The sequence below is a fragment of the Ambystoma mexicanum genome, chromosome 12 (genome assembly GCF_040938575.1).
Source record: "Ambystoma mexicanum isolate Mex_15411 chromosome 12, UKY_AmexF1_1, whole genome shotgun sequence".
Taxonomy (NCBI): domain Eukaryota; kingdom Metazoa; phylum Chordata; class Amphibia; order Caudata; family Ambystomatidae; genus Ambystoma; species Ambystoma mexicanum.
This window is the reverse complement of record NC_090936.1, coordinates 721,462,293-721,475,280: the sequence shown is the minus strand read 5'-3', so window position 1 is coordinate 721,475,280 and position 12,988 is coordinate 721,462,293. Positions and strand designations below refer to the sequence as shown.

Sequence of the window (12,988 nt, the reverse complement as noted above, 5' to 3'; positions counted from 1 at the left end):
ACCTGAGATACTCCCTCACCAGGAAGACCCCTGAGAATTCACCCATGCTGACCCCACAGCAGTGGGAAGAGCAAATAATGCAGCAGGCAGGAGAGAGCTCCAGCGATTTAGAGTCAACCCAATGGGGCATCTCAAACTCTCTTAGAGGCCTAGAAATTGACCTTATGGTGAGGAAGGCAGTTTTTGCAGGACTAGGACCCCCCATCCAGAAACTCGACTTCCTAGAAGATTGAAGAAATTAATTAATGAAAATACAGGACTCTGCGCCAACAACTCAAGTTGAGTTAAATCTTAGATTATGCTTTATTGATCATCCATGACCATTGAGCCCATAATTGATAACATGTTTCGGCTCCACTGAGCCTTTTTCAAATCCGGGCTACCCATAATTGTAATATAGGACATACAATATATCATAGTCAAAAAACAATTTGTATGAACGACATCATAAAGTATAACATAATACCAGTTTTCAAATATCGTGACCACAAAATATGCATAATAACATGAAAGAAATTAGACAGAAAAACAAGGATGGGCAAAAGGGAAGGGTTCATGGGTGTAGAAAAATAGGCAAACATATCATAATACATTGTTATGTTTGAGTAAACAGAAAAAGAGCACAAAAAACAGAAACAAAAACACAAACAAAAAGAAAAAAGAACCCATTAGTAATCATTATTCTTCAATTCATTGAATAATATAACCAAATTCTGCAATGGTCCCTTGAGACAAACTGACAACTTGGTGGATGTCCTTACCCGAAATTTGATGTAACCAGTTCTTATGACTATTTGTCCATGTAGTAGTAACGGGGTGCAATCCCCAATATCAATCTAAACAAAAAATGTAAGTAGCGAAGGTAAATAAAACTGATTGTCCAATTTAGAATATACATTAATTGTGTATATCAAGGTTGCCTGTGGCAACTAGGCATTTTCATGAGAATAAATCCCGCCCTTCACCAAACGGGCAAAACAACTCTTCTTAATGGTCACAGGCCATTTCTGCCTTATTCAAAACAATTCATTATAAGTTCCGTAGTGAAGACAATTGTAACTAACCATCATTACGTGAAATGATGACGCATTTCCAATTATAGAACACGTATATCAAGTACGGAAAGCACAACATATAGCTTATTTTGTTGCTACTCGTCAAGTACCATTAAAGCTAAATCTCATTGAAAAGTAAACCATGAGATAAGCGGTCCTCTCTTACCAGTTCCTGGAACACAAACAGTCACACGCGTCGGCAGGTAAGCCGAACGCTTACCAGGTATGCCTTCTTATACTAGGCGTCATCACTGTGCGCGGTTACCACGGCGACGCAAGGACAAGCGTCGTCATTGAAAACCGCATTCTATCCCCCAGCATTCTACAAATTACATATGCTATATAATTCAAAATATTTGAATAAAGCCTGAGAAACTAACAAAGCATGTATACGCTTCTCCTGACCCAATTTATATTTGTTGAATACTTAAATGGTTACTATCACAGTAATGTATAATCACGGGCACTAATGCACCTAACTACAAAAGGTTGGTGAGCATTACACGCAACATTCAAATAAAATACTGAGCTACCAATTATGATGGGGTATCCCTTTAACAACACCCTGAAATACATGTAACCTCCTAATAAACAATGAGCCGTGTTCTAAATCAAGTATAACAATGAAAATTATTCGAGCTTGAGAAGCCAGATTGCAATGTACTACATCTCACAAGAATGAAACCATTTCATTATCTGTATTAAGTCCTGTATTTGTCGAATTGAAGTAACAAATTGCTCTTGCTTCCGCTTGTCGTAACGCCTTCACTCTGTCACCACCTCTTTTGTTCAAGGATACTTGTTTAAGACCAATGAATCTAATTTCCGATTTGAGATGTAGCTGATGTGTTTTTTGCCAATGTTCAGCTAACGGAAGTGATGGGTCTTGACTGCCAATTTTGGCTAAATGTTCACGGATACGGATTCTCAACTGTCTCTTGGTGCTACCAATATATAGTTTGTGGCAGACACAGATGAGTTGTTTTGCCCGTTTGGTGAAGGGCGGGATTTATTCTCATGAAAATGCCTAGTTGCCACAGGCAACCTTGATATACACAATTAATGTATATTCTAAATTGGACAATCAGTTTTATTTACCTTCGCTACTTACATTTTTTGTTTAGATTGATATTGGGGATTGCACCCCGTTACTACTACATGGACAAATAGTCATAAGAACTGGTTACATCAAATTTCGGGTAAGGACATCCACCAAGTTGTCAGTTTGTCTCAAGGGACCATTGCAGAATTTGGTTATATTATTCAATGAATTGAAGAATAATGATTACTAATGGGTTCTTTTTTCTTTTTGTTTGTGTTTTTGTTTCTGTTTTTTGTGCTCTTTTTCTGTTTACTCAAACATAACAATGTATTATGATATGTTTGCCTATTTTTCTACACCCATGAACCCTTCCCTTTTGCCCATCCTTGTTTTTCTGTCTAATTTCTTTCATGTTATTATGCATATTTTGTGGTCACGATATTTGAAAACTGGTATTATGTTATACTTTATGATGTCGTTCATACAAATTGTTTTTTGACTATGATATATTGTATGTCCTATATTACAATTATGGGTAGCCCGGATTTGAAAAAGGCTCAGTGGAGCCGAAACATGTTATCAATTATGGGCTCAATGGTCATGGATGATCAATAAAGCATAATCTAAGATTTAACTCAACTTGAGTTGTTGGCGCAGAGTCCTGTATTTTCATTAATTAATTTCTTCAACGTATGGGACGGTTAGGCTTTTTACCGTCCTTATACAGTTGACCTGCGACTTCATTGACCGGATTTTGAAACTTTTAATCTTGCACGTATAACTATCGGGATTGTAAGGAGTCGCCCTGGTGGAGCAAGGTTTTTCAAAGCCACAGTTTTTCAAAACTTTACTTAACTTGCAAATTGGGCTGACCCGTTACCTTTATTAACATTCTTCTATGATGGCAGCATATATGAAGAACCGTGAAGAAGAAACTAAAAACCTGTTTACCCCCCGAGGGGATATGTCACATGCATTTTCAAGTATGGCTACGAAACGAGAAGATTTACGTTCGAAATTTATAAAACTGGAAAGAATATCGAAAAAGGAAATTGACAAGTACTGGGAAAAAGTATCACTTGAGAATTATGTCGCTAATGAAAGAGTACCTAGGGGTTTGAGGATTCTTATATTTCCAAATTTCAACAATGAATTGGATAAAGATTTAGCAGAAGGCTGGGAAGCTAATTTGAGCAACAGCTCCATGAAGATGATTGACCTATTGATTGAACATGCCACTAGGGAGCATAAAAGGGCATTAGATGGTATAGAAGGCATACGCAAAGAAATTGCTGAGATGAAATCTAATGAGGATACTAAAGCCAAAAACTATGAGAAGATGTATGAACTGTTGCAAATATATCAAGATGAAGTAAAAATAAGGAAATTACGGAAAAGCTATAGAGATGAACGTGATTACAGGGAAGATCGTGTATATACATTCCAAACCAAATATGACTCAAGTTCAAAACCAATGTCCAGAAACTCAACCCCGAATACATCATCGGCCAGTTCTGATGCAGACTCAGACCAAGACAACCAAGCTAATGCTAGTTCCAAATCAATTGAACAAAGAGGATACTTGAATCAGATCAAAAGATACAAGAAAGGGAATCGTAATTCTACTCAGAAAACAGTCCGTTTTCAGCTACCACCAACTATGGGTATTTTGACACCTGTGCTAGGAGAAGAGGAAGGAGGGGGTGTAGAAAACGACGGCAACATAGGAAGCTTACAAGCAAACAAGAGACAAACCAGGGCCAGCTCCAAGGAGATGAGCACCAACAAATAACAGATGATCTTGTTCTCAATTTGTCTAAAAAAACTATATCTCAAGAGGAAAGACTTCTTCTTAACAAGGGTTTATCCTTTGCACCCACATGTAACTTCAGTCCATTGGACGTACAAATCGATTTATTTAAATTTACCAGAAAATTGAAGTTAAAAAAATTTTTTGCAACCAAAGCACCGGGTGATTTTCAACCTGAAGAGGCTAGCATACTTATCAGTGATAAGTCGATCCAGGATATTGAAGATACATATACATTGCGTTCATTGACCGAAGGTGATCAATATCATGTATTTCACTTATTAGATGAACTCAAGATAAAATCTGATACCCTTACCACAAAGGAACTTAAAGTACGTTCAAAATTCATGCCACAGTTGGCATCTGACAACGTCATTGACACTTTTCAACAAGCAGTTTCACGAGATCTATATAATCTTAATTGTAAAAAACATAAGAATTGGATTACTCAGAACAATTTAACTAAATCGGAAAGGAAAGCACTTGTTTCGCTTAAATTGGATTCACGGACAGTAATTAAAGAGGCTGACAAGGGAGGCAATATTGTGCTAATGGATCGGGAGGATTATTTGGAAATGGCATCCAGACATTTAAATACCCCTGGGTGCTATGAATTAAGAACGGATGATTTTCGAAAATCAGCATTGGAGCAAGTTGAAGCGCACATACTCAATTGGCATAGAAAAGGATTGATAACGGATGATGAACGCACTTATTTATGGATAAAAGAACCGGTAACTCCAACAATGTACTTCTTACCGAAAATACATAAACCCTATGAAAGGATACCAGAGGGCCGCCCGATCATGAGTGGGATTGGGTGGGTCACAGAGAATATCTCGGAATATCTGGATCTATTACTCAAACCAAGGGCTATGTCACTTCATTCATATTTGCAAGATTCCACCAGCCTTATACGGAAACTAAAAAACTTTACTTGGCAGAGTACCTTCCTTCTAGCGACTCTAGATGTGAAGGCACTGTACACGTCTATTCAGCATAAATGGGCCATGATTGCAGTTGACTACACTTTCAGGCATGAGTCAGCCTCGTATTACAACCATTTGAACATGATTAAAGAAATGTTACATCTCACGTTTGATCTCAATGTCTTTACCTTTGACAACAAGGTATACCAACAGACCAGGGGGGTAGCTATGGGTACTAAATATGCCCCAGCATTGGCGAATATCTTCATGGGGATGTTGGAAGACAAAGCAATATACACTGAATCATTTTTCATTGAGAAAATCCAATTTTGGACAAGGTACATCGACGATGTTTTTTGCATCGTCGATAGTAGCATAGAGGAATTTCACGCATTTGTGGACAAGTTAAATCTTAATTGTTTTGATATTCAATTTACTGGAGAATGCAACAAACAGCGGATACATTTTCTGGACTTGACAATATATTTGGAAGATCAAGTACTACAAACAACTACATTCAGAAAACCAACTGAAGTTAACTCAATATTACATGCTAAAAGTTGTCATTTTCGACCAACTATCACCAATATACCATTGGGTGAATATATCAGAGCGAGACGAAATTGTAATAGTAACTTAAAATTTGAAGAGGAATGTAATCTATTACAACGACGTTTTAGAAGGAGGGGATATGCCCAAAAAGATATAAGTAAAGCATACAAGAGAACCAAATTGATGCAGCAGCAGGATACTTTGAGACAGAGACAAGGGAATAATTTGGAAGCTAACATGCCGATTAGCTTTATCACTCAATATTGTTCAGACCACCAGAGATTACGAAAAATTTTGAACAAACATTGGTACCTACTTAAATTGGACAGTCATATTGGTGAGTTTGTGAGTGATCATCCACGCATTACCTTCAGAAGAGCAAATACACTTAAATCTATCCTTAGTCCATCGTTATTACCGGACATTGAGAGCACTACTCAAGGTACATGGTTACACAAGAAAGATTCTGGTTTCAGGAAATGTGGAGTCTGTCCACAATGTAAATATGCATACCAAAGAACAACGGAATTCGAAGATAAAAATGGAAAATGTTGGATCATTAAACAAGGAATTAATTGCAAAACAACTTTTGTAGTATATGGCATCATCTGTGTCTGCCACAAACTATATATTGGTAGCACCAAGAGACAGTTGAGAATCCGTATCCGTGAACATTTAGCCAAAATTGGCAGTCAAGACCCATCACTTCCGTTAGCTGAACATTGGCAAAAAACACATCAGCTACATCTCAAATCGGAAATTAGATTCATTGGTCTTAAACAAGTATCCTTGAACAAAAGAGGTGGTGACAGAGTGAAGGCGTTACGACAAGCGGAAGCAAGAGCAATTTGTTACTTCAATTCGACAAATACAGGACTTAATACAGATAATGAAATGGTTTCATTCTTGTGAGATGTAGTACATTGCAATCTGGCTTCTCAAGCTCGAATAATTTTCATTGTTATACTTGATTTAGAACACGGCTCATTGTTTATTAGGAGGTTACATGTATTTCAGGGTGTTGTTAAAGGGATACCCCATCATAATTGGTAGCTCAGTATTTTATTTGAATGTTGCGTGTAATGCTCACCAACCTTTTGTAGTTAGGTGCATTAGTGCCCGTGATTATACATTACTGTGATAGTAACCATTTAAGTATTCAACAAATATAAATTGGGTCAGGAGAAGCGTATACATGCTTTGTTAGTTTCTCAGGCTTTATTCAAATATTTTGAATTATATAGCATATGTAATTTGTAGAATGCTGGGGGATAGAATGCGGTTTTCAATGACGACGCTTGTCCTTGCGTCGCCGTGGTAACCGCGCACAGTGATGACGCCTAGTATAAGAAGGCATACCTGGTAAGCGTTCGGCTTACCTGCCGACGCGTGTGACTGTTTGTGTTCCAGGAACTGGTAAGAGAGGACCGCTTATCTCATGGTTTACTTTTCAATGAGATTTAGCTTTAATGGTACTTGACGAGTAGCAACAAAATAAGCTATATGTTGTGCTTTCCGTACTTGATATACGTGTTCTATAATTGGAAATGCGTCATCATTTCACGTAATGATGGTTAGTTACAATTGTCTTCACTACGGAACTTATAATGAATTGTTTTGAATAAGGCAGAAATGGCCTGTGACCATTAAGAAGAGTTGTTTTGCCCGTTTGGTGAAGGGCGGGATTTATTCTCATGAAAATGCCTAGTTGCCACAGGCAACCTTGATATACACAATTAATGTATATTCTAAATTGGACAATCAGTTTTATTTACCTTCGCTACTTACATTTTTTGTTTAGATTGATATTGGGGATTGCACCCCGTTACTACTACATGGACAAATAGTCATAAGAACTGGTTACATCAAATTTCGGGTAAGGACATCCACCAAGTTGTCAGTTTGTCTCAAGGGACCATTGCAGAATTTGGTTATATTATTCAATGAATTGAAGAATAATGATTACTAATGGGTTCTTTTTTCTTTTTGTTTGTGTTTTTGTTTCTGTTTTTTGTGCTCTTTTTCTGTTTACTCAAACATAACAATGTATTATGATATGTTTGCCTATTTTTCTACACCCATGAACCCTTCCCTTTTGCCCATCCTTGTTTTTCTGTCTAATTTCTTTCATGTTATTATGCATATTTTGTGGTCACGATATTTGAAAACTGGTATTATGTTATACTTTATGATGTCGTTCATACAAATTGTTTTTTGACTATGATATATTGTATGTCCTATATTACAATTATGGGTAGCCCGGATTTGAAAAAGGCTCAGTGGAGCCGAAACATGTTATCAATTATGGGCTCAATGGTCATGGATGATCAATAAAGCATAATCTAAGATTTAACTCAACTTGAGTTGTTGGCGCAGAGTCCTGTATTTTCATTAATTAATTTCTTCAACGTATGGGACGGTTAGGCTTTTTACCGTCCTTATACAGTTGACCTGCGACTTCATTGACCGGATTTTGAAACTTTTAATCTTGCACGTATAACTATCGGGATTGTAAGGAGTCGCCCTGGTGGAGCAAGGTTTTTCAAAGCCACAGTTTTCCTAGAAGATTGGATTACCTTCTCTCAAGAGATCAGAGGCAGGTCCAAGAAATCATGCGAAGAGAGAGAAGGAAGAAACAAGATCTGCAGGGCAAGAAGCACTCTAACCCCCCTGGTTTCTGCGCATGACCAGTACACAGATGCGAGGAATGCCAGCTCTGCTAGATACTTTGAACGAGTATGGTATCACAGTCACATGACAGCCAACAGCAGACCCTCTGCCCAGAGGAAGAATTTCAGGGCCAACTCTTCTCCATATTGCCAGCATATTCTGGCAACAAAGAGTCAGATGGCTCCTGGGACTCTGAAAGCTCTATCCCAAGCAGGCAGAAGCAGCAGCATAAGAAGGGCCAGCCATGCAAGAGGAGGAAGGGGGATGTGGGAAACAAACTGTCTGGTGAGGAATTTGCCACAGACTTGCTTGTGCACCCAAGGTCCTCTGAATGGGAGCCACTCTTCCAAGGTGGCAAGCTATCTGACTAAATGTCTTCACACACATCAGGAGAAAGAAGCTAGAAACATGCTGAAGGCTGAATGCCCCAGACAATGTCTACAAGGCAAGGTAGCAGAGACACTATATATAGACTCCAGGGTGTTGACCTTCAGGGGTTGCTATGGAAGAGACATTAAAAAAAGGCATAGACAGATTCTGAAGGGCATACCAAGATACACTGTTGGACTCAATAGAACCTCTGGCGAAGATCCTTCAGATCACTGAAGAGACAAAGGAAAGCAGGATGGCGATCGATCCACTTATACTGCAAGGATGGGCCAAGATAGCAGTCTGCCTAATCGGCAAATCAAACTGTGCCATTGCAGTATAGCGCAAGGAGGTCGATTCTAGTCAAGATTGATACCAAGCTGGAAGAGCTAGCCTCCCTAGAGGCTGCAGCACCAGTGAAAGGCAAGCTTTTTGGAGAGGTTTTTGTTATGTTATGTTATGCTATTCAGATTTATAAGGTGCCAAAACCTGCAGGCATCCAGGCGCCGAAAGACAGAAGTAGCGGGGGAAAACTAAAAGATTGATCCTAACTAAACAGAACTTTCTTTAACTGTTTGCGAAAGAGAAGATGATCTTCAATCTTAAGTATCCAGGGTGGTAAGGTATTCCAGGCTTGTGCACCCCGAACATGGAAGGCCCTCCCCAGTCCTCGGGATCTTTTTGTCCGTGGCAATACCAACAGGGAGCCCTCCATTGATCTTAAGCATCTATTCGGTTGATAGGTATTGATCTTCTCCTTCAAGTATAAGGGGGCATTACCGAAGATACATTTGTGACATGTAGTAAGCAGTTTAAATTGAATGCGAGCTGCCACCTGGAGCCAGTGGAGTTTTTTTCTTGCAGCGCTAGTGAGTTCAAAACTTTTCATCTGGAAGATGATTCGTACCACTGCGTTTTGTATTTTCTGCAACTGTTGAATATTGGCCTTACTGGCTCCTCCTAGTAAGGCATTACAATAATCCACACGTGTCATAATTACTGCTCTTACAAGTTTTATACGGTGTTCCACCAATATTAGCGGGGCTACTTGTCTAAGTACCTTAAGATGGACGTTGGTGTTGGTAGAAATGGCTGTAACATGTGCCTCACTATCAAGACTTTCCTCCATATAGGTACCCAGAGTCTTAACTTTCTGCACAATCTTAATTTGGTTGTCTTCAATGGAAAAGCAATTATATTTTTGGTTTAATTTAGATTGAGCATGCTGAGAAACGAAGAGCATCAACTCCGTTTTGGTGGCATTTAAACAGAGCCAGTTCACTGACATCCATTGTTTTATGATATGATATGCTACAGTCAAGGTTTGTTGATCGACATCATAGTTCCCAGTTATGTTTAGTACCAACTGAAAATCATCTGCATAGTTACAGATGAAAATCCCCAGGGTTTCCAACTCAACGCATAATGGTAAAATATAAATGTTGAACAGTAATGGTGAAAGGCATGCCCCTTGGGGGACTCCACATGTTATTGTCTGTGGCTCGGAAACACAGTCACCCCAATAAACACATGACTGGCGGCCCTCCAGGAAGGATCTAAGCCAGGAGATGGTGTTGCTGGAGAGAACTCCAATAGACGCCATCCTATTGAGCAAGATTTTATGGTGAAGCAAGTCAAAGGCTGCCGAAAGATCTAATAGCATCAGCAGCCCCGACTTGCTGTGTTCTAATTAACCAAGCATGTGTGTTTGTAAGTCCAGAAGCTCGGACTCGGTTCCATGAAAGCTCCTGAAGCCTGATTGCTTCACATGTAGTTTACCAGTGTTAAATACGTAGGATTGGAGCTGTGTGGTAGCTACCTTATCAATTAATTTAAGAAAAAACAAGGTATTTGTAATCAGTCTTAAATTGGCTGCATCTAACGTGTCCAAACCAGGTTTTTTCAACAGAGGGGTAACTGCAACATTTGTAATAGATTGGGGAATGGAACAAGTACAGAAGTATGAACTAACAAACCGACATAGGAATGGAGCGAACAGTTCTTGATGTTCCAATATGTATTTTGAAGGGATTTTTTTAATAACTCCAAGATTTCGGCTAAGTCGGGTTCAGTAAAGTTGAAATTGCCTAGATAATCGGTAGGATTGTCTATTTTAGATGATTTCGATGTAGGCAAAGGATCAAGCAATGAAGAAGTCAGTGCTTCCTGTTCAATTTTCTTCTGGGCCTTCAACAGTTTATCTGAAAAGGCTTTCTGAACTCTACTACAATCATCAATGGTAGGTTTGATGTTATGATTACAGACCGTAGGGTTCTCCCAAGTTCTAAAAAGACGGAAAAGTTCCTTTGTCTTATCTCCAGCTTGGTTTATTTGATCATCATAGAAAGATTTCTTATTCTCTGTAATCATCACCTTGTACTGCTTTTCAATAGGTTTCCATGCTAACAGATTCTCATTGGATTTGCCTTTTGTCAGGGTAATGGCTAGATTTGATAACACCTGCGTTGCCTTAGGCAAAGCCCAGGCCTTGTTGAAAAAGGGCTTCTCCCTATGGTTTTTGGCAGGGCTGTCAGAGGTAGGGGCCACTCTGCCAGCTGTGGTACAAGTCAAAGGCCCTACAATAGGACAGCATGGTGACGCAAGGACAGAAAGACAAATCCGTTTTTCCCCTCCAAGGGTAGAAGCAGAAGATGGAGAGGTAGCAATGGACAGTAAGCTGCTACCCCAGGTAAGAGTAAGTGCAGCAGCAAGCATCATGCATGCAAGTGCAGGGGTTACCGCCATCAGCTGCAGACTAGCAGCTCATCAGAGCTAGACCTGGCAGAATCTCACCAAAGACAAATGGGTCTTAGAGAAAGAACAACGGTCGCACCTAGAATGTTATGAAGGACCCATGCAAAAGTGTCCTTCTGCTGCCAATTTTCCAGGGGTTGATGACAAAAGAAGTCAATGACCTTCAGCGAAATCTCGTTATCACCAGGGGAGTCGGTCTGGTTCATGAGCAACCTCTTTCTCGTCAAAGGAAGCTCAATGTGAGACCCGCCATCAATCTAAAGGCCTGGAATGCTTCATTGTTATATCACCACTTCAAGATGGAAGGTATTCACCTCCTTTGAGATGACCTGCAAAAAGGAGATTGGCTGGCCCATGTAGATCTGTAAGATGTCTATTTGGCAGTGCCCATCTTTCAACCCCACTGACGCTACCTGCTGTTCCTCTGGCAATGGTGCAGGCGGGACTTCACCTCCCTCCCATTTGGGCTCTCGTCAGCTCCTTTGTGCTTTACCAACCATTAGTGACCATGTTGCTTGAAAGGGGAGTCAGGTTGATAGTCTACCTGGATGGCATCTGTATTAACGCACAAGATGAGCAACGTCTTCACTCTCAAATGAAAGAGACAGCTGTTCTCCTGGAGGAATTAGGATTTCTGGTGAATTGGGAGAAGGCAGAGACGAGCCCCATGCAGAGTTTCCGAAGTTCGTCATAGACACCGTCCGCCTCCCCTTGATGAAAATCAATGACATCAAGAAGGAGATCAAAGTCATCTTACAAAGGTACAGCACATCTCTTAGGGAACTGGACAGAATATTCAGATGCCTAGCTTCCTCCATTCAGGCAATAGTTCCAGAGCTTCTCCATTTCTGAACCGTGCAGAGCCTCAAAATTCAACATCTCAGGCAGGGCATGGACTATGATCAGAGAGTACCTATGTCTCAGGAGGCGAGGACAGAATTGTCTTGGTAGTTCCAACACATGTAAGCTTGGAACAGGAAGGACATTTTCAGGCTATCCCCAACTCTGATAATAGAGTCGGACACAAGCAGGTGAGGTTGGGGAGCCCGCTGTGGTGTGCTTATGACATAGGGGCAGATGGTTGACAAAGGAGACCGAGCTCCACAGCAATTGCTTGAAGTTACTGGCCAATTGCTTCGTTACCAAGAGCTTGATGCAGGATTAAGTCAAATGGTTCATCCTCCTGAAGATGGACAATGTCTCTGCCATCCAGTACATCAATCTGCCTAGGGGCATAAAGTCCAGGTTGCTAGTATCTTTTGCTAAGGAGTTCTGGTATCTCGGTTTGGAGAGAAGTATATGCGTGACCGCAGAGTTCCTGCTGGGTCTTGCCAATCAAGTGGCAGACTGGAAATCCAGGTACCTCAGAGACTTCAGTGACTGGCATTTACAGAAGTCGGTGTTCCACAGTTTGATGGAATAGAGTGACAGATCATGTTGCAACCAGAATGAACCACCAACTGTCCTGCTTCTACAGTTGGAGACCATACCCAGACGTGTTAGCAACGGATGTGGTTTTCAGATAGAGTGTGCTTTTCGTCCCCCTGCACCTTGACCACAATGATGCTGGCACAAGTGTGGTGGGAGCAGGCAAGGCTACTGATAGATTCTCCAGCCTGAAAGTGACAAGCTTGGTTCCCAGATCTTCTAGATTTAGCAGTGGCTGGCTCACTCCACCTCCCTATTGCCAGGACATCTTATGAAATATGGAGGGACTCCCACATCCACTAGTCCATCTGTGAGTGCTAATCCAGGATTATTGGGAGATAATGAGCACTTCATTGAGGAATCCTGGGCCACCTGCACG

The 12,988-nt window shown here is 40.4% G+C and overlaps 2 long non-coding RNA genes across 2 annotated transcripts; one reads left to right on the top strand and one right to left on the bottom strand.

The window, feature by feature from the left end:
- Positions 1–268: 268 nt before the first annotated feature.
- Positions 269–1,576, bottom strand: LOC138513052 (uncharacterized). Its single transcript, XR_011281674.1, has 2 exons — positions 762–1,576; positions 269–379 (listed from the first exon to the last, which is right to left on the bottom strand). It is a non-coding gene; the product is annotated as an uncharacterized lncRNA (long non-coding RNA).
- Positions 1,577–6,449: 4,873 nt separating this feature from the next.
- On the top strand, positions 6,450–7,757 carry LOC138514013 (uncharacterized). The gene is made up of 2 exons (XR_011281864.1): positions 6,450–7,264; positions 7,647–7,757. It is a non-coding gene; the product is annotated as an uncharacterized lncRNA (long non-coding RNA).
- The last annotated feature ends 5,231 nt before the right edge of the window (positions 7,758–12,988 follow it).